This window comes from Camelus dromedarius, chromosome 13 (genome assembly GCF_036321535.1).
Source record: "Camelus dromedarius isolate mCamDro1 chromosome 13, mCamDro1.pat, whole genome shotgun sequence".
In the NCBI taxonomy this organism is placed as follows: Eukaryota; Metazoa; Chordata; class Mammalia; order Artiodactyla; family Camelidae; genus Camelus; species Camelus dromedarius.
The window spans coordinates 24,015,199-24,042,634 of NC_087448.1; the positions used below are offsets into that span (position 1 = coordinate 24,015,199).

Genomic DNA, 27,436 nt, shown 5'->3' on the forward strand with positions numbered 1-27,436 from the left:
AACGGAGCTTTGTTTACTTACTCCACCTTTCAGAGCATTTGCAAGCAGCTTTTCTTTGTAAGTGCCTTGTTTCCTCCCACATAGCAGGAATAGTAAAGACAGTAAGAGAGGAACGAGCAGGTGTGGGATGTGTACTGTGTGCTGGTCACCCTTGGAGGCGCTTTACAAGGATTATGGTATTTTGTCTTCACAGCAAGCCTAGGAAGCAGGTATTATTATTGTCCCCGTTTTCCTGGAATCTAGAGAAACGTGTATCCACAGAATTTTAGATCTGAAAGACAAACATGTTGGTAAGCATGGAGCCCTGCTTTCCAGTAGCTCTCATGCCACACCAGGGTCTCACAGGCATAAGAGTGAATGAGACCCACCAGTGTCTCACGTCAATGAGACACTGAAGCCCGGATCAGTTAAGCCAGTTGCTCGAGGGCACACTTCTGTTATATGACAGACCTGGAATAAATGTAGGTTAATTTCACATTCATTTATCTTTCAGCTACACCATACCTTCCCTTAATTATAATTAGGAAAGAGAAGTAGTACTCCTTAGAAATACAAATATGTAAAATCAACGAGGTCTGGTACAATCACCAGGATTAAGTAAATAAAACTCCGTAGAAGCGACAATATATGTGCATGTGTGTATGCGTGTGTACATATATATAACACATACATTCACATATGTACGTATGTATTTTAAACACATGTTGCCTTTAACAAAGCATCAGCAATGGAAATAAAAGAGTACAGAGAGATCTCAAATCCTCACGAGCTTGCCAAGCTTCCTGATGACCGAGTTTGTGTCCATGGTTTGCAGCCACTTTGATCTCAGCTCCTACATGAGATCCGAAGAAGATACCTATTAAAATTTCATAGGTCATAATTAATGATCCTGCTCATAAAATTGCTTCTAATATCTCTGGCTCTAGATAGACAGCGTACCTGCAGGGAGAATTTTCTTTGCAGCAACCCATGGAAGACCAGAAATTGGCCTCGTTCGGTAATTTCGTGAGTCTTGGAGAGTGAAAATCTCCCTTTTGCTAAATCGATGATTTCAAAATAAGTTTACTGCTGTAAGAAATTTAGAGCTTCTTACATACCCGTTTTCTGAATCTACTACTGTGGCCTGAGGTCTAAATTTTTTTTTAAATGGAAATATAGTTGCTGTACAATACTATGTAAGTTATGGGTGTACAACACAATGATTCACAATTTTTAAAGGCTGGACTCCATTTATCATTATTATAAAACATGGGCTATATTATAGTCCCCATGTTGTACAATATATCCTTATTTTATTTTAGCTTATTTTATACCTAATGGTTTGTACCTCTTCATCCCTTATCCCTATATGGCCCCTCCTCCTGCTCTCTCCTGGCTGGTAACCAATAGTTTGTTCTCTATATCTGTCCGTCTGCTTTTTTTTGGTATATTCACTGGTTGTTGTATTTTTTAGATTCCATGTATGAATGTATACCATACAGTATTTATTCAAGGAAACTTGCTTTCTACCTCCTGTTGCTGTCTTCCCACATCCATGCCCTCCTGTCTGTACGTCACACTTGCACAGCTTGAGGGTGGACACGGTGAGCCTGAGAAAAACCTGCTTCTTTGACACCTCTGCTGAGTCAGCACAGTGGGAGGAACAAGCAGCAACTGCATATTTGTTGGACCATCCAGGTCCTTCCTTTCATCTAGTTTGTCCTCTTCTTCCTCTATTTCTCCCTCTCTTTCCTTTCCCTCACCTCTGGTATTCCACCTCAAAACCACCCCCGCCGTCTCCCAACAGTTTCTTCATTGTCAGTGTACAATTGAGCCGAGAAAAACATTTCATCTCCACTCTGGGTTCCTTCAACGTCTCAAAATGTTCTTTGCTCTCCCCCGCTGTTAGAGGAATTGACATGCATGGATAATGCATTGGTTTGACTATGCTTCTCAAATGCCTATCGACTTTGATATTTGTTCTTAGAATGAATAAGGGTAATTCTGTTAGGGATAACAAAAAGTCTTTATCTTAAATTAAAAAGTAAGGCCCACTGGCCCATTTGGCATTTCTGATTATCTGCACTGATTCTCTTCCATTAGGGATTGTTGGCTGAACCTAGCATTTTATCGAAATAGTTTTATGTCCCCCATAGACTTTTTGATGGCAATGCAATAAAAAGTTAGCAGGAAAGGGATTCATTAAATTCACATTAAATAATTAACCCAAGTGACACACAACACCAAAAGTGTAGACTTGGTTTCCCAGACCTCAGCGAAACAGGCTAAGGGGGAGAGAGGAAAGGGTGTTAAATGCAGGGGTGAAGATGTAATTTACTCTTGGTTAATAACTTAACTAATGTTGTCAATAGTGTATTTTTCCTTTGCCTTGGGGCTAGCTGGAAATGGTAAAATTATCTCCAGTCCAAATAGCTGGCACCTGCCATTCATGGCGTGAATAATACCATGCTTAAAACTTCATAGAATGACCCATCTTGTGTAGATTTTGAACTGCCACCACTTGGAAATTACATCTCAAGAAATCAGAATCAAATATGACGCATCGACCTAAAGTGGGGAAGGGTCAATAGCCCATTAGCGGCTCCCCAGGGAATTTGTGTTCTAAGTGACCTTCCGTCTCTGCTGCCACTCTTCCCTGACGACATCACGGCTGCTTGGGGGAAGAGACAAACTAATCACTTGCATATACTAAATTTGCTGCAGGCCATTGTGTGATAAATTGCCCAATTTTGCTAAGCAAGGTAGCTTGGAAAAAGAAAGAAAATTCAGTCTCACAGAATATGAAGTCTGTGTGGTCAGGTCTTCAGCTGTAACACAGGGCTAAAAATATCTGTTTTCTGGCAACCTGTCCAGCTTGCTGGGGGTTTAGCGCAGGGACGGTGTTACTGTCCTGATGATGTCTCCATGTTATTTAGAAAACAGCTGCCAGATGATTCTCCCTGGCCAGGCGGGCTTGAATTTTTCTTTTTTTTTAAAACTGAGATGTCCTCTCATTGATTTGGAGGTGGCATTTTTGTAATTTTATTCTCCGAAGAAACTGGAGCATGGAGTATGAACCCCAAGTCTGAGGTCAATTAGGAGTCCTATCACCATGTACAATGACTTGGTTGACTTGTCAACCTGACAACCTCTGGAACATGTTTCATTGGCTTTAATAATATGAATACTAATTTGGGTTACTGCAGTGTGGGCACTGGAAATGATGATATAAACTTAATTGCCCAATCTAAGGGTTAAGTAGTCAAGGCAAATTCTAGTAGTATTGTGGCATGTAGACCCCCAACTCATTTACGTATAACTTTGCCTGCTGATTCTGCCCCAGCATTTCTAGGCAGTGATGTCAGGGATACCAGTCTTGCTGTTGGCCAATTCTGAATATATATGCGGGGTGTTCAGAGCAGTTAGAACATGGGATGGTCATATCTCCCGTCTCCCTTGTTCGATCTTGACCATTCTTTGCTGTATTATCTCATCTCAAATGTTAATTCCTTTCATTTCCGAAGTACTCGAAGGGTATGCCTCCCAAAACTGTTACACAGCATGCAAACATGTGCACTAGAAAAAGGAGTCTTAAGTGATTGAGAAACTCTGGGTTAAATACAGTGAAGTGGGTACTTTTCTACAGGATTTCTCAGAGCTTCAGTTTATTAGTATGCACTGTGGCTAACCCAGAGGGGTAGATGGTTTGTAGCACTGACCAAAATTATTTGTCCAAATATTTCTTTAGATCTAAGAGGATTTTGGGGCACTGCCGTTCCATGGAGCATATTTTGCCAAACGTTTAATTTTCCCAATTTCAAATGCATGCAGTCCTTAAAAATGTTCTGCAATGCCTAGCCTAGTGAACCACCTTATAAACATATAAATATAATTGGAATGGCAGCTATATGCAGAAGTCAAACTTCAGTGGAATAATTTTGAAGAAATCCCAAACAAGTGCACAGAATGACATTAGATTAGGAGATGCCCCCACAACTGTGAAAGTTGGGGGAAGCATGAAAATCTTGGAATTTCATTCTTTTTGTAACAAAGCAGTTCCTGGGAAATGTGAGTGGGCATGGAAGGGAAACTCACCTGGGGAGAAATGTGGCCACGGAGGCATTTTGTTGAGACTGTACTTGACCCTACAGGAGAACATTTGTAGCCCCAGATAGACCACTTCTCCCCGGACATGCTTAACAAGACTTCCTTTTCCTCTGGGGCCAGATCTATCCATGATAAATCAGGATTCTCATGAATATGGTTTCTTTGGGGGTAGGAAAAATATATAAAAACTGTAGTTCCATATCATTTGTAGGTTTAACATGAATAATTTGGAAAACAATGCAATTAAAATGCTCAACAGAAAAATAGAACCTATTCTGTTATTTATCTATTTATTATTTTATTTATTTATTGAACCTCTTTTAATACCAATCAGCTGTCTTAGAATCCTTGGCCTCTTCCCTATATTCTGTTTACCCTCTTTCCCTGATCTCACTGTCGCTACTTCCAGCCCTCAACACACAGCATGGACAGATTGGGAACTGAAGTCCATAATTTCTTCACATTAACAGGAACACAAATAAATCCCCAACCAGAAAAAAGTACAAAATTTTGAAGCACAAGCTGATTCAAAGAAGAAGATAAAAATTTACTGATGCATTTTCTACTCCTTCAGGGAATAAAGACCCCTTATTCTAAGACTCAGGTGCACTTACTTGAAAAACTTTCAATGGTCAGTTGTCTGAAAAATCGAGTTGATACACATTTGCAACTGAAAACATAGATGAAACAATGTCCACAAATACACATTTCTTTCTCAAATTAAGTAAAATTCTATTTTAAAACATGCTCTTATTTAGGAGCAAGTGATGCTTCAAGGTTGTGTTTACTTGCATTTAAGCAGATCTATCTGTATTTCTGAATTTCATAACTAAATCAAATTATTGTGTTGTTTTATTTTTGCTTATCAGGTTATCTGTAAACATGTCTTCTCCAAAGTTTTTGTTTGCTATTTAATACAACGATAGATATAATTCCTTAAGTTGCAACGAGCTTTGTGAGAATGAGGTAAGTACTGTTTTCTCTGCTTTACAGGTCAAGGAATAGAACTTTTAGATCTTTGCCTGAAATCCAGGATTCTATCTATCAATATATACTGCCATTTCAAAATGTCTAATGCTTTTAAAGCCAGAAGCATTTTGTGTATTCATCATTTCTCACCAAATATAAGAACTGTCACAGAAATGCCTAGCTTTTAAAAATTCCATAGCAGAATTAAATAAGCTCCAGACTAAGCAGAAAAATAAGGATACTGAAGCTAGAAGAAGAAAAATGAACATAGGTTAGCTCGTTTCTGCTGACAAGCCTATTTGTGGTCTTCTCTTTGGGCTGGAGTCATCCTGCAAAGCTGTATGTATCTGGCTGTTGTGCTGGAATCTCTAGCTTTGATCATTGGGCTGTTGGAGAGCTGATCACGTCTACCCAGTCTCAACGATGGGGAGATTCTCAGGGGGCTCACAGGCTGTCATGACAAATCACAGTAAGCCAAAGCCTCTTCTCCACCTCAATGGTCCAGGGCAGAGGGGAATAAAGCCAAGTAGTGAGGACACTGGCCCAAGATTTCAGAAGCAAAATTAGCCTACACATCTCTGACGCCTAGACTAACCATCTTGTTCCAGGCTTTTCCAGGCTATTGCCTCTAAAAACTCTGCAAAACTCAACAAATCTCACTGTCTTTATATAAAATAACTCACCAAACATTCCTAAAGTGTGTTATAGAGAAATCAGACACTATAGGATATGGGTGGTAGGAGGAAAGCCTAGAGAAAGTCCCTTTTGTCACAGAGAAAAGGGACTATAGACTGGGAACTGTGCCCAAGCCTTGAGAGAAAGACCTCCACAGAGGGGAAGTTACAATGGACAGAGGAGTTGCTAAGACTTGCCAAGACCTTAAGAAAGATGGAACCATGTTTCAGGAACAACAGTTCATTCCAAAGGGAACGCCCTTAAACAGTACAGATTTGACATCCAAGTCTTTCTGGCAAAACCACCTTAGATTTCAGAAACTACCAAGCAAATTCCAGATGCCTGGATTAAGTGTGAGGAATCAATTAAAAAAAAAAAAAAGCTAGTCAAGAATAAAGAAAAGAATAAAGAACTCTTTCTGAGAGAAAGAAAAATACCATATGAGATCACTCATATGTGGAATCTAAAAAAAAAAAAAAAAGGAAAGAAAGAAAAGAAAAAAACAAATGAACATAAATACAAAACAGAAACAGACTCATAGACATAGAATACAAACTTGTGGTTGCCAGGGGGGAGGGGGGTGTGAAGGGACAGACTGGGAGTTCGAAGTTTGTAGATACTGACACGTATTATTATAGAATAGATAAACAAGATTATACTGTATAGCCAGGGAAATGTGTACAAGATCTTGTGGTAGCTCCCAGTGAAAAAGTATGTGACAATCAACATATGTATGTTCATGTATAACTGACAAGTTGTGTTCTACACTAGAAATTGACACAACATTGTAAACTGACTATAACTCAATAAGAAAAAAAGAATAAAGAACTCTTTCTGAGAGAACTTTTTAAGTAAATTTGGAATATTCATTAATAAGTTAGAAACTTTATACAATGTCAATCTGATGTCATCCTGCTAATTCTGTGTCCAGAGCTCCTTAAAAAGGAAACAAGATTTTATTAGATCCACTGTATACATAGTTTCTACTGCCTTGGCATGTAGACAATTTTGTTATTATTATTATTATTATTATTATTATTATTATTATTATTATTATTATTATTATTATTATTATTATAGAGATGGCAACTGATTTTAAGTACAGTTGCTTCCTACCATTCAGTGAAGAAGCTTCTCGAGTCACGAGCCTTTTGAGCAGACCAGGAAGATAAGGCCTCATGCGCTCAAGTGATTTAGCCTCAGGATCAAAATTGACTCCTTGGCTGGGCTGGGATGAACCATAGGTCCTTACTCACATGAAGTATTTATACTTTTTAAAGATTTTAAATAAAAAATTTTTTGCTTCTCTCCACAATATTCATTAGTTCTAATCATATTATGGTCCCAATGTAGCTATTTTAACGTGAAATTAAAAGGCAGCCTAGCTTTGGAGGGCAAGAGTTATTGAAAGAGGTGTCTGGAGAGCCATTTAAAATTTTCAAGTGAAAAAAAAAAAGAGAGTGTGTATGTGTGAGAGAGCTGTTCTTTTCCTTTTAAAAATTAAGAAATCAAATATAGAAATAGTCTAATTTACATTAATGATCTGCAATCTATGAAACAATTTTTAACCATTTTAAAGTGAAAGGCTAGTGATTATGTGGGTGAGTGGATGACGATAGTAATCATAAATCTTTAAAAGCTGTAGACGTGAAAGTTGATAGCGTGTACAAATGAGGTTGGCTAGGTCTCCGGCCTGAGAACTTTCATAAGGAAGCCTGAGCCATTGTTCTCAGCCCTCGAGAGGGTGGAGCTTACTGTTTCCACTTGTCCTTTCCACTCAGAAGGGCCGACCTCTGCCTTCCTGACATACCGACACCGCTGTGCTCATGCTGTGGGATATAGTGAGGTGCCCAGGCGAGCACTGGTCCTTCTCAGCCTCCCTCCCAGGGAGAGCAAAGCCAGGGATGCGCAGGATGTGGGAGTGTGGGAGGTGCAGGGGAAAGCCTCTGCGGAGCCCCTACTCTCCCAGGCGACTCCGAAGGAGAAGTCACCCTTCGTGTTGCAGGGGACTGGGAGTTCTTCTCTCCCAGGTTCTTCCACACAAGGACGGTGTGTGTCAGCTGCTGAACTTCCGATCTCCTTCCTACCAGGCCCAGTCTCTCGAGGAGAAATAAATAGTATTGGTCCTGGGGGCATGAGTGAGAATGGAAGACAGAAGAGTGGAAGATGGAGGTAGAAAGGGAGAGATATGTCTGAATCCACCAGCGAGCAGAACAAACCCCAAACCCTGTATGGAAGGAAGATCAGGGTCCATTGAATGATTCTACTAAGAAGAAGGAAGAGCAGGCATGAGCCATGCATACTGCCCTGGAAAAAAATTCTTGGAATTAGCGACCTGATTGGAAATAGAGTCTGCTTGTCCTCTTTCCCAGTTCTAGATCCTATATCATCACTGGGAGGAAAACACCTTGTGGCAATCCTCACGTAAAGCACAACCAGAAACCAAAGGATCTTAAACATGCTCAGTGATCCTTTGAAACAAGCCACGGACAAGGAATTCCCCTCCTGTTGCTGGACTCAGACCACGGAGGTGCAATGAAAAGTACGCTTGATTGTGGTACAATAAATAGTATGTTTCTTCATAATTTTAATATCTCAACTGTAACCCCAAGTCTCCTAAGATAAATAGTTAATGACCATTATATGCGAATGTCATACTTTAGGGGAGCTCTGTGGCATGGATTTGGTTTTATCCGACAGACCAATACTATGGAAAGAATTTCAACGTTCAACCTTATTTTAAAGATAAAAATGGATTTTTTTTTTAAAGTCTTCAGAGAATTGGTTCAAGCAACACCATTATGTGTTATACATATTAGAGAAGGGGGCATGGCATGTACTCAGAGAGTTTTAGAGGAAATTAGAATGCTACAAATGATCCCCTTTCTTGAATCCTGAAAAAGTCCACTATGATTTAGCACCAGTGGAATTGTTAATAGAAACTTCTTTGCACATTGTGTATAAACAGCACAGCCCAGCCTGTATCAACTTTATGCTCCAATAAACAAGACAATAATGACAAATTATCAAAGCCGGCCTCAGATGTGACCCTCAGTTGGGAGAGCAGCAATTTAATGAAGACAAAAGCTAGGTGAAAGCTGCTAATATCATTTACTGATAAACAGATTTTCTCGAGAGGCTCCTAGCTGAATCCCCTAAGGACCCATAAACCTGCATAATTCCATTTAAAATATTGTGCAATTCACTAAATTAGTCTTTGAACATCCTTACTATCCAATTACGAAGCCCCAGCATGGACAGAATAATGAAATTTTTCAAACTGTGGAATGCATGTGGTCTTAACAAACTTATGACAAACACCAAAATTAGCTTTCAATTTTGAGGCCAGTGTAGCTCCGTTTAATACCTCAAGTCAGAGTGGCAACAATAAAACACTATTGCAGGGCTAAGCAAAACAGAAGAAAAATATATCTTGACGTACTCAGAATTCTGAGCACGGTCTACCTTGAGGAAAAAAAAAAATCGTAAGAAGTTGAATGATGTTTTGCATTTGCAAGCTATTTGGTCGCTTAAAATCTAGTAAAAGCTTTACTGAATAAAGGGCACAAAATACCTCCTGGACAGTTCTATCTTCCAGGCAGGCAGAAAAAGGCGAGAGTTTGAGGAAGTGAAATTTATTTCTGTTCAAGCATTGCAAGCTGCATTATTAAAGTCATTTGTCATGGTTTGAATATTTCTGCCTGATTCACCATTAAATTGGCCTTCTAATTACCAACTTTGTCATGAAAAGTGGTCTGGCTGTTTCATTCACCAGAAAACTTCAATTCTTTAATCATCACTTGCTTTCATATAAAAAGAAAGAAAGAAAAAAAGAAAACAACAAGCCATATATTTTTATCCTCAAATCTTAAAATACATGTCAACACGATAATGCTTAAAGGATCTCACAGCCATACATTTTTACAGTGTTGGTAAGTATTTAGAAAAGGAGTTATCATTTCATCTTTATAAAAGAACTTGCCAACATGAACCCATTATTTGGTTATGTAAGTCAGTCTTGTCTTGGACCATGTATCCTCTTGTCATAGCTTTGGAACAACAGGCACCAACTATAATTGTAACGAGCCAGGAAAGTTATTTCTCTTTCTCATATATCCTCGCTTCTTAGCTCCTTGGTTGGTGTATGTAACTCTATCCACAAGCAAAGGATCTGGAATCCATGGCTTCTCTGAGCAGCCTAGTGAAGTCACTGATAAATTGTTTATAGCGTCCTTGTTCGTACCCTCAGGTGGAGAAGGGCGGGAAACTGTGGCTGACACTCACATGGGCACGGTATCTTTCCGTCTATATTCATTTTTGTTGGATGATGGAACAACAAGCACTCGTATTTTAAACTGGATGGTACAGCTTCCTCAGCATCTGGGGCAAAGAGATCTAATCTACCAACTTTGTTACAAGAACTTGAGGGAACACCCATATAACAAAACAGAGACTGGCAAACATGCGTTGACCCAAAGCACACCAAATTGTGAGATATTTTACAGGCAAGGAAACTAAAGCAAAGAAGGGTATTTGGCAGTTTCTCCAAGGTCCCACAGTTAAGTAAAGCCAGTCAGACCTTCTGCAGCCCACGAATGTAACCATCTCTCCAAGTGCATGGCGAACACTTAGCATGGTGCCTGGTATGGGTGTGTGTATTACATCTCTGAGCTACTTAATTTTCATGTTTAGACCATCTTTAAAAAGTGTGTACCCTTTAGAAATTTTCATTTTTTAGGCTCCAGATAAATAACTCCATGTTTTAACTGCTACAAAGGCAAGAGATACTAAATCTGAAGAACTTGAAGGTTACATCATTGAAATTCATATATTAGCATTTCATGATTAGCATCTATAGATGCCTTCTCTTATGAAAGTAACCTTTGGGTACACATTTTCTATTGATATATATGGGCAACAAAAATGGGTAAAACATTTGAATGATGTTTATGGTTGTTGAAAGCTTATTTTTATATATTCTTTTTTGTTTGTTTAATTACTAACTTGGAGGGAAGTTGCATCTGCTAATGAGAGGTTTACTCATAGCAAAATTATTTCACAGTTTCAAGATAATCATGAATACTTTCTGATCCATTTTTCAGGTTGTATCTAAATGGAGCCACTGGTTTTGTCATGTTTTTGGCATTGAATCAAACTAGAGAAATTTGGTTAAGAATTTTGAATGTAATAAAATATGAAATTAGATATCCACCTTTAAAAATAACTAGAACTTCTTTGAGGAAAAAAGTGGTGTTACTAATAATTATTAAAACAATAGGGCTGAGTTGTAACCTGCAGTAGGCTCCTAAAAAAAGAATGATCATAGGTAAAATTTTTGGAGTCCTGATATGTCTAAATATATATTTATTCTACTCTCAGATTACATTGAGAATGATGATAATATAAAATTTTTGGTTTAAAGTCATTTTGCCTTAGAATTCTGAAAGAAATTTTTCACTTCTGTTTTCCTACGTTGCTTTGAGAAATCTGATGTCATTTTGATTCTGTGCTCTTCATACATGTGATCTATTGCATTGTCTTTTGAATTTTTCTGAATCCTTCTCTTTTTTCTTTCCTTTCTTTCTTTATTGAAGTATTCAAGATTTTTCTTTATCCTTGATGGTGTGAAAATTCATGGTGGTGTGTCTTGATTTGGTCTTTTTTTTTTTTTTTTTTTCCACTTATTGGGCTGGGTACTTACAATATCCTTATAACCTGGAGACAAATACCTTCAGTTCTGAATGTTCTTCTTGTGTTATTTTTAGATTTTTTTCTCAATTCTTCCTATTCTCTCTAGACCTTTCATTAATAAAACATTTTATCTTCTCAACTTCTTTTTCATTCTTCCATTTTCTATTTCTTTGTCTTTTTGATGTATTTTCTAGCAACTTTTCTTGTCTTTATCAACCTTTCTATTAAATTGTAATTTTGGCTATCCTATTCTTAATTTATAATAGCTCTTTCTTCTTTCTGATTGTTCTTTTTCACAGCATCCTGTTCTTGTTTTATGAACAGTCTCTTTTCTTGACTCCCTAAGGATATGATTATTTTTTAAAGTCTCTTCTGTACTCTGCATTGTCTGTCTGCTCTGAATTCCTTTGTTTGTGTGATTATTTTATATTCTTTTTCAGATTGGAGGCTGTACTCAAATACCTGGTGATCCCTTGCTGCTATAAATGCTTCTGAATGAGGCACTAAAAAGACAATCTGAGGCATCATACATGTGGATGGGACTTCTCCACTGAAGGACCTCACTGTGGGGTTATCAGGAAGCAGGGTGACCTTTTCATCAGAAGATCTCTAAAAGTCAGTTCAGTCTCCCCAGAGAGGATTCCTTCAAATTTCCTGCTCTCCAAACTGTTGGCAAGCACCCTACGAACCTGCTTTCTCTTAATCAGTTCAGTCTGTTACCAGCTCCGCATCTTGAGCCTGATCACTTTTCTGCCTGTGGTACCTGAATCTGGAAACCCTCATTTTCTTAGGAGTTTCAAGGACTGTACATAGTCTTTCAGCCCAACCATATCTTTTTGGCTTTGCATTGTCAGATATCTGATATCTCCAGGTGTGGAAGCTCTCAGAGGTTCATGGGGCAAACTGGCTCACCTGTGTTTTGCTCCACCTCTGCCCGGATTTATGTTCTAATTTCTTCTACTCTGTTAAATCCATTGCTACCCCTGCACCTGCTTTCTGTATTTTGAAAAATGTGATGGAAACTCTCCTCACATTTTTACAATTTCAGTCTCAGTAGAACCCACATAGCTCTAAAAACCAGCTCATGGTCTGATTACTAAATTCAACTGATAATGCAATGGCTGGCTGTATCTGCTGATGTCCAAGTTTCAGCAGTTGTTGCAGAGGCTACTGAAAATCTAGACATCAGGCAAAAATCCAGATCACAGAGCTGAAGGCAAAGAATATTCTAACTTCACAAGATCCCTGCCGAAATATCAAAGCAGGCAGCCTCCAGCCAATAAGGGGTTGCTGATCTTGAATCAGAAAAGGAAATGGAAAAGAAATGGTGAGTTTGCAGAGGAAAAAAATTTTTCTTTAAGTAAAACACAGACCTGCAGTGTTAGCAGTTGACATTTAAAAAAAAATTTAAGTGATGAGCCTGTGGCTTTAATATTATGGCTCTATCCAACCCTCTGAATCTTTTTATCATACCTAAAGAATTGTTCATTCATCTTTCAGGAATACATTAGAGCAAGAGTTTTCCCACAGGCAAAAGCATTATACATATTTGCAAATGTCTTACATAATGATGCGAATGCTATGCACAGGGATGCTTTGATGAAAGGTGGGAACAATACAGCACTTTCCATTCTGTTTCATTAGCTAGCAGACTCCCAAGTAAAGGGAGTTTTCTTTGTCATTTATGCTTTTTCAAACATTAAAAAGGCTGGTGGTATTTAAAATTCATGGTACTGAATTTACATGCTGTAAGTAGGAATGCTGGTTGTTATTTGACAGAAAATATTTGTTTCTTAATACAGATGTTTCATCTCACACTTCTATTTCCGGTCATTATTTCTAATAACTTATTTAAAATGTCTGTTCATTTAAGAAATCAGACCAATTTTTTAATTGGGATTCAAAAGTATTTTCAATCTATGAGAGAGAGGAAATAAAACCGTAACTCCTAACTGCCAGTACAAAATAAATTGTCTTTTTATTTAGCTTGTTATAGTCAACTCAGGTTTAAATACAATGACTTATATTAGGACTTGATTGTCAATGTAAAAAAATAAACAAAAGTCCCAACAGCTTAGTGTCTGCTTCCCCTCCACATCAGGATTTCCGTGTCATTATACCCCAGCTACGGCAGCTTATTATGGCCATTGTTTAATTTGTGCTCTGTTTTCACAAATGACACTTGTACAGGCCTCTTGGGGCTGCTGAGAGAAGCCAGGCCCCTCTCTTTGCCTCGTGTCAATTCTTTTGTGAACCTTTATAATTAGCCACTTAACAAATTGAGGGAAATGAACCTTCAGCTGCAAAGTATATCCTGAAGTTAAGTCAACCATATGACAGGCAAAACCGATACACGGAAATCTCCTTAACTCAATTGTTGAGTTGCCTCAAGGGTTAAGAGGCATTCTACCAGTAACAGCCTAAAAGGAAAGCCTTAGAAGTGATGCTTTTTGATGGCTCACTCTCCAAATGCCTGTTAGCCTTTCCAAGAAACAGCACACATTAGAAGAAGCACACATTTCAAAGTGGTATGGCTACTTCTTTTTCAAATCTTTTGTTTTGCAGACGGAAAATGTCCAAGTCTGACTTTGAAAGAAACAAGATTCCCAGCTTCAAAAATACAGATTAAATGTTAAAAAAAAAAAAAAAGAAAGTGAGAGAAAGAAAGAGAGAAAGAAAGGAAGGAAGAAAGGAAGGAAGGGAAGGAAAGAAGGAAGGAAGGAAGAAAAGCGTTTGGGCTGCAGTATGTAAGTACAAAAAATTGACATTATGTATATTAAGATATTAATGAATTTTTTTTTTCCAGAATCTATAATAGGGACCCTAAGAGCAGGGTGCTATCATTACAAACTCTTCCCTTTTTATTACTAATTAGACTTCTAAATGTGAATGTAAATGTACCTTAGAGAGTATGTATTAAAAAGTTGCATATGCATAAGAGATCATTTCAAATACATCTTCCAACAAAAACTTCAACTTTGATATTTTCTCATGTTCCCACTTATACCACATTAACATAGTCTTTTATATTTAATTTCTAAATTCCATTGTGATCATTCTATCAAGGTATTTACTTTGGGGAACTGTCTGATATCTTAATCCCCAGTTCAATAGCCAACAGTCAAGTATTATCAATTTAATTTATCCTGTTAACCTCAGTGATTCTTTTCCAAGGTAAATGCATACTGCCTCTAATGTATACAATGAAATTTCTCTGGTTTAGTGGCACATCCAAATCAAAAATATGTATGATACCTTTTACACAGAGCTGGGGAGATATAAATGGAGTTTATATTCAATGAGAATGTAGAATATTTTAATATTAGAAGATAAAAAATTTTAAGATGCTGTAATGTGTTAAGATACCAGAATCCTTTATATCTTGAGAGCAATAAAATGGAGCACAGTAACATTTCTATAGTTGTCACTGAGGTAAAATGAGATAGTTTTCACTTCACACAACCTCAAAGTGTTACTGCAAATAAAAATTTTGGTTTTTAATATATATCCTGAATATCTTACTTAAAGGCTGATAGCAACACACCATTGTTTTCATCAGCTATTAAATCTGCCATATGGTCCACTGACATCGTTTAATCAAGGCTGTGTCTGTACAAGAACTGTTAACCCATCCATGCTTACCTACCTTTCTTTTTTTAGCTTTTTGGGGATATAATTGACATTTCTATATATGCAAGTTGTATAACTTGGTGTTTTCGTATATGTACCCACTGTGAACTAATCACCACAACCAAGCCAACTAACTTCTCCATCACCTCACATAATTACCATTCTTTCTTTCTCTTTCTCTCTCTTTCTTTCTTCACTGTGGTGAGAACACATAAGATCTATCCTCCTAATAAAATTTTAAGTATACAGTGCAGTGGTGTTAACTGTAGTCGCCATGCTGTACACTAGATCTCCAGAACTTGTTCATCTGCATGACTGAAACTTTGTGTCCTTTGATCACCATCTCCTCATTTCTCCCTCCCCTTAGAGTTCTCCCAAACTCTGCTTCTATGAGTTTGACTATTTTACATTTCCACTTATAAGTAAGATCATGCAGTATTTGTCTTTCTGGCCTGGCTTATTTCACTTAGCACAATACCCTTCAGGTTTAACCCTGTCATTGCAAATGACAGGATCTCCTTTTTAAGGGCTGAATAATACTCCCTTGTGTGTAAATAGCATTTTTTCTGTTCATCTGTTGTTGGACATTTAGGTTGTTTCCATGTCTTGACTGTTGTGAACAATGCTGCACTGAACATACAGCTCAGTAGCAAAAACCCAAATAACTTGCTTTTGAAAAAGAGGAAAGGACCTGAAGAGACATTTCTTGAAAGAAGATATAAATGGCTAACAGGCATATGATGATCACTAATTATCAGGGAAATGCAAATAAAAACCACGGTGAGCTACCATCTGGCGTCTGTTAGAATGGCTGTTATCAAGAAGATAAGCGATAAACATTGGTGCGGATGTGAAGAAAAGGGAACCCTTGTGCACTGTTGGTGAGGGGAATGTAGATTATGGAAAACGATAAGGAGACACCTCAAAAAATTAGAAATAGAACCACCATATATCCAGCAATCCTGCTTCTGGGCATATATCAAAGGAAATGAAATCAGCACCTGGAATAGATGTCTGCACCCTCATGCCTGTCTTTTTGAATGAGTGGTAGTGACAGCAAACCTTTATCACATGACTGACAGTGTGTCAGCCACTGTTCTGGGCACTTAATACGTTAATTAATGCAATCCCCACTGGAACCCTAGGAGAGAGCTGCTCTTCTCATCCCCACTCTCCAGGTGAGGAGACTGAGGCCAGTGAGGGTGTGTTCACCGGGGTAGGAAGCAGGCAGTTCTGGGATGTCAACCTGGCTGCCTGGCTTGAGTCTGGGCCCTCGATCCCCAGCCCTGGTGATCTGTCTCCCTGACTTATCCCCTGTCTGGCTCTGTTCACCAAACTGACTAGTTTTTTTTTTTTTTTTTTTTTTTTTTTTTAGTATCACATAACTAGCTCAGGATAACCCTCCAGCAGTTCTCCTTGGTTAGAAGTCTTTTAACCTGTCAGAAGCCTTCTTTCCTCAATTGTTGATGGCCTTAGAGGCCTATTACTCAGGGCTGAAGTCAGATGGTATTAAAGTGACCATATAATTTATTGTGTCAGTGGGATATGTTAAAGCAGGGAATCAGGTGCTATTAATAATCACACACCTAAAACTGGCAAAACTGGGACTGTCCAAGGCAGAGCTGCGCATTTATTCATCCTAGCAAAGTACCTCAAAGTCTGGACATTCAGGTTTTTTTTTTTTATGGTGCAGACAAGGGAACAACTGTTTGTTCTCCAGATGCCCTTGCAAAACGTGAGGAGATCACGTACACCGATGGAGTCACCCTGCTGACCTGCTACTTCACACACTGGAACCCCATGTGAAAATTAGTTTGCGAGTCCTAGGCAAGCCTGCCTTTTAGAAATTGTCAAAATAAGCCAGGACTCTACCCACCCTTAAAAGTGGTCATAGCTCTTATCCAGATTACTGGTGGACTGAATGAATGAATGAATGAGTGAACTGGGGACCACGGGGAGAGGCTGCTGCCTCCGTGGCACTTCAGCACACTGCAGCACGCCGCACTGCTGGGGGATTGCGGGGAGTGTTTTCCCAGCCTTTCGTGTTTTAGAGGAAAGGTTGTAAAATGTTCTAACCGAAAGTCAGGTTGCCTATAAAAAATGGAAAATCCACCATCCTTATTCCTGCTTGGCCTATTAGAATAGATTAATTCTGGTGGTACGGCTGCTAAGACACCTATAATTTGATGATAATGTTCCTCATTTTCAAAATGTTGTTCCAACTTTGATGGCTGGAATTAGGAAAAGTGTGATTCCACAAACACGTGAGACTGTCTACGTATGGTGCTTCCACCTCGGAACCTTGGCTGGTTGTTTTCCACTTACAGTGCCCTTCGTCCCACTCTATCCATTGAAGACCTTTTCTTGGAGGTCTGGCTCAAGGTTAGCTTCTTGCGGTGGTTTCCTTCATCACCACCACCATCCACGGGGAGCTCTCACCCACCAGATTCTGGTCGCACATTCTGTCTGTTTCATTGTAAAAGACACCATATGTGCTGCTTGAATTGGCACACATTTATTCACATAATAAATCATTATTATTATTAATATATGTTTTTATTGAAGTATAGTCAGTTTACAATGTTGTGTCAATTTCTTCACATAGTAAGTTATATAAGAATGTTTTTTACAGAGCAGATGGTCTGTCTTTTTTGGTCCTTGTTTACTGAAAAATATTTCTATGGGATTACATGTATATGTGTTACAGAATTAATTCTCAGGCTTGCTTTTATTGTAACATACCATTAAGTAGCAAGATTTGGGGGGAGAATTTTAGCTCTTGCCTATTTTTAACAATTAGAAGCTATATGTATCTACCCAAACAAATCTAATAAACGTGCATGCCCACATAGGCTTACATTAGTAACAAGAATTTTAATGAAAAGTGTGGAGACTTTTGTTATAATTTTCTTATTAATAATATGTGATCACTTGGTTTATATATGAGTGCTGGATTTATAGAGTTTTTTCAATTAAAAAGTGACCAGATATGTGGATAAATAATATATTTACAGCATTTATTCTGTAAATAAATAACTGCAATAGTGCATAGCGGTTGAAGACAGTATATGTGTGGTTAATCAGAATGATGGACAGCAGGTGATATAGGAGTCCAGGGAAATGCACTTTGAAGTCCTTTCCGAGTATGAAAGCAGACCCCCAGGATGAAACAACTTTTTCCAAATACTCACTTAATGTCACGAGGATGAGTTATTTCATACAGATTATAGCACAATCAACGCAGCCCTAGTGTCCTAAAAGTTAGAGCATCTCCACGTGAGTCCAGCACACACCAGAACTCATGTGAGAACAGCCTGTTGGGTTTCTTCCTTGGATCTCAGCTCTGCCAAGGAAGAAGGAATAGAAGGCTAAATTCAGGCACAAGGATGCTTGTTACTTTCACAAGGGCCACACGGAGATGTCCTGGGTCCCAGCTCTGTTTTCTTCCTCAGTATGTGACAGGACAAATGTACATTTTTTAATGGGTGAAGTACACCAAGGACACTAGCAGGCGGATGACTGCTGTGTTTCCCTGGATCCCCTGTCTGGTAACTGTCCTAGTTGGTGAAAGCAGTTAAACCAGTATGATGACAGTGGTGCCCTTACAAGTCCTTCTGGTTTCATCTCCACAGCACTTTTCACATAGAGATACTCATAAATATTTGCTGGTGCTGTTAATGAAGAACTCACACTCAGAAGAAAAGTGATCTGGTAAGGCAAGAGTCAAAAGCATGCTCTCCTCTGATTTTTCTGAATGGTGCTGTAGGGGGTAGCGAGAAATTGTGTTGCATCTGGGCCCAGAGAAATGGCCTCTTTTGAGTCAGTAAGTAGAGAACATGGGTGTGCAGGTGAGGAAGTCAGTCCGGTTAATGCAAATGAGCAGAACATCCAAAGTATCACATGTTCATGGGAAAAACAGGATGCAGGGATGTGTTATCTCTTTAAAAAACATGCCCAAGTAGCTATTTTAGAAATTCTTTCATCAATTTCACATATCAAGCTTCCCACTGACAACTTGAAATTTTAAGTATATTGTTCTTAGCTACATGATCATGATGAATAGAAACAAATTAGACATATTATTCTATGTAGCAGACAGTATTGACCTATTCTAAAATGCATTATTGGACCAATTTTAAAACAGAAGAATCAAAGTAATTGATTGGTGGCTGTGGGTATGTTGCTTCCATCAATAATTAAGTGTGTTTTGAACAGTGTATGCAGTTAAGCGAACCTAATTGAAGTCATATAAGCATGATTTTTGATGCAAGAAAAACGAAAATATTCTGAAGGGCAAATTTTAAAACTGTATCACTCCCGTATTTCATTCAAATAAAAATTATAAGTCCTTCTTTACATTAGCGTAAATTTTTTTTTTAATCATTTGTCAAGTAGGTTATTCTCACTCGGAGAAAAATGTATTTTAGGAAATTTTTCAACATGAGTTTGGAGAAGTAACAAATACCTAGGACCAACTACAGATTGCCACAATTTTAAGAAAGTAATATTCTGAGTGATCATTTTGGCAGCCTCTATAAGAATAACTATTTTATTCTAGGTTTCATATAAAATATGCTAAATAAATGCATGTTTATTGTTCCTACTGCTTTTTCAATGACTATAATCCCATATATTGTGGCATCTTTGTCTTAATTTCCTTATGATCCTCAAATTACTTCTGCTGAAAAGTAATTAAGCAAATTCCTCTTAATTTTGTTTAAAAATTTCATTTGGGAAAATTAAGACACATCTACTTGCATGTGTCCAGTGTTTTGTCTACCTGGACACAAAATAGTCACGAGGTAAAATGAAATCAGTCTTCACACAAATTGCATTTAACATTTAGGAAAATTCTCCTGTAATGAAAATTCACTGATTACTGTCATGGGTGCCTTGCTTCTCAATTGCCCCCTATCTTGTTTTCATGGTTGAGAGAAACTCATATTTCTTAAGCAGATTTGGGGGCCCAGTGAGCACACAGCAACACAATTGACATATGAGTCGATTTGCTGATCTCTTAAAGCTCAGTGCATACTGATGGAAGCCGTCCAAACCCTCCTTCTCCACCCTTCACTTAACAAGCATAATAATAAATGAATATTTAAAGTAGCAGCAAATATATTAGCTGGAAGCAAATAGGTTTCATTTGTAACAAGTGCACACAGGTTAATTAACAAGAAGGAGCTCTGGTGTTGAGACGAGGCTCCCTGACGCTGTCCGGCAGGTGCCGTTAAGGGCCAGTTGGGCTCCACAGGGAAATTATCAAGTACCAGCGCGCTCTTCCATTGCTTAACAAAGCACTGCCCACCATTTGCCTAAACCTATGAACCATCATCTGTGATCCTCAGCAGCAATTAAGTGACAAACATCTCCTCATTGGAGACTTGGGAAAACAAAAGAGACATGATAGTATTTAAGGAGCCAGATGGATATATCTGAATGTCAACTTTGAAGACCACTTTTTCAATAACAGAACTTTAGAGAGAAACATATTTGATTCCAGGCGAAAGAGGAAGCACTACAGTGTTTAAAACAAACAAATGAAAAAACTGAAATTGGCCTAGTGGAAGCAGTATCTATTTGAATAGCTTTTGGCTCTAAGATCTTGGAGTGTTTAGAAAACTTACTAGAATATAGAAACTGAATTCATCACCTTACAGTGCGGTTGAGTCACTTTTTTCCTATTATTCTAACTGTCCATGCACACTGGAGACGGGCAACAAAGAAATTGGTGGAAATTTCTTCCCAGTATGAGGATGAACGTCTAGCCAATATGCAGCAATTTCTCCAGGGTGTGACTTACTACCAAAAAAAAAAAAAAAAAAAAAAAGCTTATTGCTGAAAATGATATATCAACACAAAAAAAGTAATCTTAGACCTAGAGATAGTCTTCTATCACAAATTAATTGATCTAAAAGTTTTAAGCATGTAACATTTAAAATGCCTCTCTAAGCATAGTAATAATTCTAGGAGCTACAAACCTTCCAAAAGCATCACTGAGTTAGTTCAATTAATTGTCTGGTTGGAAAAACCCTCAAAACTTGCAGAAGCTCTTGTTTTTCTAGTAAAGGATCTTCTGGGCATTGAGTTGCCTGCATTTAACAACATTGTCTAACTGGTTTGCATAATTGGTAGAGCTAAAAGGCTATCTTACAACATTAAAAAATACAATTATAAATATATGAGCTTCCCTCATATTTTTTTTTCCAATGCCAAAATAGCAGCGTTTACAAATGTTTTCACGAACCGTGAGAAGCTAGTGCTCAGTGTGTTCTACTGCAGGATCAGGTCAACAGCTCTCTTGAAAGAACAAAACCAACCCAGGGCCAAACAGGCAGACAAGCCTAATTAAGCACTCCAGAGTCAGGAACGCTCTCAGGAAACTACAACAGACTTGACCCCTTCTTTGTACTTAACCAGGTTTCTCGATACCTTAGCCACTGTCCTCTGGATTTATTATTTCTTTTTAATGAATTATTTAAACGTGGCCATTTCACATCTACAATTAGTTTTCAAAGGAAAGGCAACAGGAAGAAATAATCACAAGTTAAACAGCTAGAGAACAACTCCAGTTATGGCAGGACATGAAAGACTTGGCCCCATAGCAGAGCCCGCTTTGGCGGTGGCTTCCCAAATCCCCTTTTGCTTTAAGTCCCTTAGATTCAGTCTACATAGTATCCCGAACCCTTATTTCCAACAGGCAGGACATGCAAATATCAGAGTTGCTTTTCTAGGTTACCTGCCTGTGAGCCTTTCATGTACACAGATGGGAATTAATGGTCATAATTTCAATAGTAGGAAAAAAATAGCCTATGAAAAAATAGCCTATGAAAATAGCCTATGAAAAAAATAGCCTATGGAACATTTTTCATTACCATTAAGGAGTAAGAATCCACTGAAAAATGGAAATACTGGTACCACTAGCCACTTGTAAAAATGGATGTGCTTAGCAATTGTTTTATCCTGATTATCCTTCCCCTCATCAGCACATGGAGCCGGGTCCTGTTTTAATAGGGAATAGCCTCCAAAAATCACAATATCCTGACCCCTTATTTCTTATCCCAGAATCATTCAGCTGGAATCGGCTACAAGAAATCATCAAATTCATCCTTCTGCCCTCAGGTATGGCCACACTCTGCTGGAACTCATCCTATTGTAATATAATTCCATATAAAGTGTGCATCCACCAGGCTGAAAACTTCCAGGGCAGGAGCTGCAGCCCAGTAATTTGTTACTCTCAGAGCCTGGCATGTAACAGAGATCACAAAATATCTGTATAGGAAAGAATGAAAACCCTCACTGCGCAAAACGTATCTTTCTTAGAACATCTTTGTTGAGGGGAAAGGACTTTAAAATTCACTCCCTAATCCTTTCTGCCCATTTTGATATTTTACAACCCTCCCTCTGGAAATATTCTTTATAGCTAAACAAACAGCAATTTCTACTTCATTGTTATCAGCCCAGTGGAAGAAATACCTTGAAAATCAAGTATTTTTAAAAGGTACATAGACTCAATTAGTGACACTTATGTTTAAAACTGAAAAAAAGGCATTAATCTCTCATATGGGTTAAAAGCAAGCTACTAAAATACATGACTAGAAGAAGTTGTGTTTGTATAACAATGGAACTACTTATGATTATAAATTGGCGTTTATTAAAGAGTTACCATTCACCAGGTGCTCAATAAAAGACTGTTACGAAAACTCTGACAATATTACAAAATAGGTTGTGTCATCCCCAAGTGACAGCTGTGGAAATAAGCTCAGGGAGGCTAAATGGCTTTCCCAAGGTCACACAGCAAAGAAGGGGAGGAGCAGAGCGGCTGGGTACCGAGAGTACACAGATGCCAGTTGTCTGACAACCTGGGCCACATGCAACTGATTTCTTTTCTGTGATGGAGTAAAGTCTGAATTAGAATTAAACATTTCTTCTCTAATTTAGAGGCCTGAATCCACAAGTCACTAGTGACCATGGCCACTTTGACTAGAATGGGAAGGGAGACACCAGTCCCGAATTAGCTCTCAGCATTTCATCCCCATAAGACACTAGATCAAGGCCACATAAGCACAAAACTGAGATGAGCAAGATGCCAGGACACTCTGGGCTCTTCATGGGGGAACCTCAACAGGACTCTTTCCTCTGAGCCTCCGGAATGACTTGTGACCCTTGGCAAGAGAGAGCCCTGCCCCCACCATCTGCTACCTGGGCACCAGTGGATGAGGCGCTGTCACTCCTTCTCAGCTTTTTCTTATTGATGACAAATCTCTAGTCAATTCACTGCTCACTAGTCCTTACACAAGAGGGTGTGATAGGAGAGGAAGAAAATTCCAATTGGCTCAGTTTAAAATTTCCCTGTTTGCTAGTGAAGCCAAATGAAAGTGGTGTTTCTAAAACTGAATTTGAGAACCAATGGCTAATTTGACAATTTCATGGAATACTAGTAGTAACATAACTAGTACTGTGATATATGCTTTAACAATATAAGACAGAAACCTAATTTTTTCACAGAAGCTACCTGACAGCAGTTGCTAGAATATACCTGAAATTTCTTAGTGAAGTTTCAGAAAGACCAGAGGCTTCTGGTTAGTGTATGTGGACTGGAGAGAAAGGAACAGCCCATGAACTGCGCCAGTTACGAGAGGCCAGACTGCAGTAAGGTCCGTGGGTTTCCTTCTCCACAACCTTTCATCTCTGTTGTCCCTGAACCAGCCAGCTGGAGGATAAAGGGTTCTTTCCTACCCACTGGAGTCCTCTGATGGCATGTGCTTATAATAGCTGGACCCTGTTGGAACCAAATCTCTTAGGCCAAAATCTTTATGCACAAAAGGTGAAAAAGAAATGAGAATAAAATATGGTAAGACAGGACTAGATCGCACTCAAAACCCCGCCGTGGTTCTAGATCTGTCTCAGAGGATAAGCTGAAGTCCTTACACCATCTCCCTTCTCTGCCCACATTCCTCTCTAAGCCCAGCCAGCGGCTCTGCGCTGTTGTTGTGCCCTGAAACATGCCTGAGATGCTCCCCGCTTAGGGTTTTCCGCTGGCTGTTCCCTCTGCCAGGGATGTTTTTGCCTCCAGTAGCTGAATACCCACTGCCTCCTCTCCTTTCGGTCCGTCTTCTCACTGAGCTGGCTGTGACAAGCCTGTTTAAATTGCAGCCCTCCCCACCATCCACCTGGCCCTTCCAGGGCTTCTTAAACTACCCCAACTTCCTTTCCATAACACTTATCACCTTTGAAAGTGCTACACATTTTTCTTACTTATTTTATTATTTATTCTCTGTCCCGTCCCTCATCCCTCTCCTGCACTGAAGTTTAATCTCCCTGTGGCAGGTATTTTGGTCTGTTTGGCTTAAAGGTGTATCCCAGTCCTTAGGACAATGCTTCACACGTAGTATGTGCTCAATAAATATGTATTGAATAAATACATGAATAAATGTTCTAATTAAAAGTCATTTATTCATTGAATAAATGTTAATATGAAGATATTAAGCTAGACACTTTGGAAATACAAAGCTGATTAAGACCTGCAGGGAACACTCATAGGGCGGTGACCTCAACCTGCATAAATGCACCATTTTCCAGGGGAAGAGGCGACAGTTCCCCTGGAGATTTGCAGTATGGTGGGATTTTAATAGGGTTTTATTCAAGAGCAGATTCTTCAAAATGAAGTATATGAGATTTAAAAGGGCTAAGATTATGTCCAATTAGGGAAAATTGATAAAGACCTCAGGGAGGAGGTGGTATTTGATGTGAGTCTTGGGGAAGGCTGGATCTGTTCATGCTGAGTTGGCGTGGGTGTGAGAATGAGAGAGGAGATGTTAGCAGGTGGAGGAAACAGCGTGGATGGAATCACACATGGATCCAAGGACAAGTGAGCAAGCTGTTTGTTTTTGCTGAAGTATAAGGAATAGAAAGGTAAATTGATTTCCAGTTGGAGAGAGCTTGAAATGGTAAAGCATTTTGGAGCACAAGACTGGCTGAGTCTTAAGCAGAATAGTCTGAGCTGCCATGCGTAGGATAGAGCAGAGACTGCGAGGGCAGACTTGGATGAGGCATCTTCTGCCAATGATCCAGGAAAGGAGGAAGGCAGTGGGGCCTGGTGAAAGGTAGTGGCAGTAGAAATACAAAGAATAAATGAACAAAAATAAGTGAACAAAAAAATGAAAAAGATAACATTGGATGGTGTTCATAGCAGCACTAGTTACAATGGCCAAGACATGGAAACAGCCTAAATGTCCATCAACAGATGACTGGATAAAGAAGATGTGGTATATTTATAACAATGGAATACTGTTCAGCCATAAAAAAAAAATGACAACATAATGCCATTTGCAGCAACATGGATGTCCCTGGAGAATGTCATTATAAGTGAAGTAAGCCAGAAAGAGAAAGAAAAATACCATATGAGATCACTCATATCTAAAAAAAAAAAAAAGAAAAAGAACATAAATACAGAACAGAAACAGACTCATAGACATAGAATACAAACTTGTGGTTGCCAAGGGGGCAGTGGGTGGGAAGGGACAGACTGGAATTTCAAAATTTGTAGATACTGACAGGCATATGAAGAATAGACAAACAAGATTATACTGTATAGCACAGGGAAATATATACAAGATCTTGTGGTAGCTCACAGTGAAAAAAATGTGACAATGAATATATGTATGTTCATGTATAACTGAAAAATTGTGCTCTACACTGGAATTTGACACAACATTGTAAAATGACTGTAACTCAATAAAAAACGTTAAAAAAATTACATTGGATGAAATGTACAGGAGGTAGGACAAGAAAGGGGAAGAAGATAGTGGCTGAAACCTTCTCATTATTAAAAGCCCCCAAATCCTAATTTATTTAGTTCATTCCAAGATCTATAAATACCCCTACACTTCAAGTCAAGTCATGCTCGCTTTCCCACTCCTCAGAGTAATTAAGCGTGGCCTGAAGAATTGTGGGGTGGGTGGGTTTGGCAGGACTCTGAGCTATTATCTCCGGGAACAGCAATCCTATCAGGAGGTGTGAGGGGCCGGGGGCGGCTCCACGTCGACGGACGGACGCATGCGTGGAGGCGGACCACTAACCCTTTTAAGGAGGGGCGTGTGTGAGAGCCTAAGAGGGAACCCAAGAAGGTAAAAAGGCACCCGTGTGTCATGTTTATCTGCATTTTACACACGAGGAAACTGAGACTTAGCATGTTTAAGTTGCCTGAACTTGTGTAGCTAGAAAGTAGCAGCTTAAGGATTTGAACTCAAATTTTGACTCCAAAGTCTATGGGTGTGTCCCTTAGAGAAACCTGCTATTTCTCTGACTACCCAATGCGTTTTTCCGGAGCAGTGCCTTTTTTTGCTCACTCCTCCCTGTCCACTCCTCTCTCTTCAGTGTCCTGGGAGAGCTTCTAACCAGTGTTGGATGCACAGTAGGTGCTTTGGTTGAAGGGCATCTTATTTACCCTGGGAAAATCTTAAGTGCCTGGAGTATTTCCTTCTTGTTGACCCTTACGATAAAAATATACTTGAAAAAATCATGATAATATGTGAATTTATCCTGAGAAAATTATATTCCATACAAGATAGCTTTCAAACACCATGAAATAAAATATCACAGTACTTAGAACTAGAGGCTTTTAACCTAGTGTACTGAGCATGAAATATAAACGATCATACTATATTGCAAAAAAAAAATTGAAAATAGTGGCTAACTACATTTCATAATGATACAAATGATACAATTATTTTATCATATAAATGTTAAGATGACAGGAATATTGTTAAGTAAATGGATTAAAAAGATGGGCTTTAGGAAATTCTATAATTTCAGTATTACCTGCTAGAATGGGCATAAAGCTTTGCGTGTAGTTTAAATCAGCTGCTTTGGGGTTGGCTAGGGAAAGACGAAGTTTGCCGTACGCTGCACCGTAGTTTATTTCCAGTACTTTCTCCTTCTGTTAGCTTAATAAGGACGGCAGGCTCGGGAGTTCCAGGCACAAATAAATTCAGGGCAGACTCGGTAGACTTACAGTGGTCTCTAAACGTGGCTCAAATTCAAGTGTTAGAGACGAAAAGAAAAAAAGCCACGAAGTCTGCAGAATGGAGATGCTCTGTAAGAGCAGAAACGATGCCTTTTTTTTTTTTTTTTTCCGGTCATGTGTACCTCAAACCAGCAGAACAACCGACCTAAAATAGTCATTCAATGAGGAAGTGGTCAATAGACAAATGAATAAATGACAAAGAGAGGGTCCTTCTAATAAACAAATCTTAGCATGATCCTAGTGGCTCCCTACTGCTAAGTAGTAAATAGAGTTCAAATTCTGTAGCAGGGAAACAGGGTCTGACCCCGCCCCTGTCCCCCGTGTAGCCCCACCCCTTGCCATTAGCTCTGCACCACA

The 27,436-nt window shown here is 38.8% G+C and overlaps 1 long non-coding RNA gene across 1 annotated transcript in view; it reads right to left on the bottom strand.

The window, feature by feature from the left end:
* Nucleotides 1-26,906, bottom strand: part of LOC116157226 (uncharacterized) — a 45,528-nt gene extending 18,622 nt beyond the window's left edge. The window contains exon 1 of the long non-coding RNA XR_004141223.2: nt 26,875-26,906. This is a non-coding gene — a long non-coding RNA (uncharacterized LOC116157226). The remainder of the gene's footprint in view (nt 1-26,874) is intronic.
* Between the last annotated feature and the right edge of the window lie 530 nt (nt 26,907-27,436).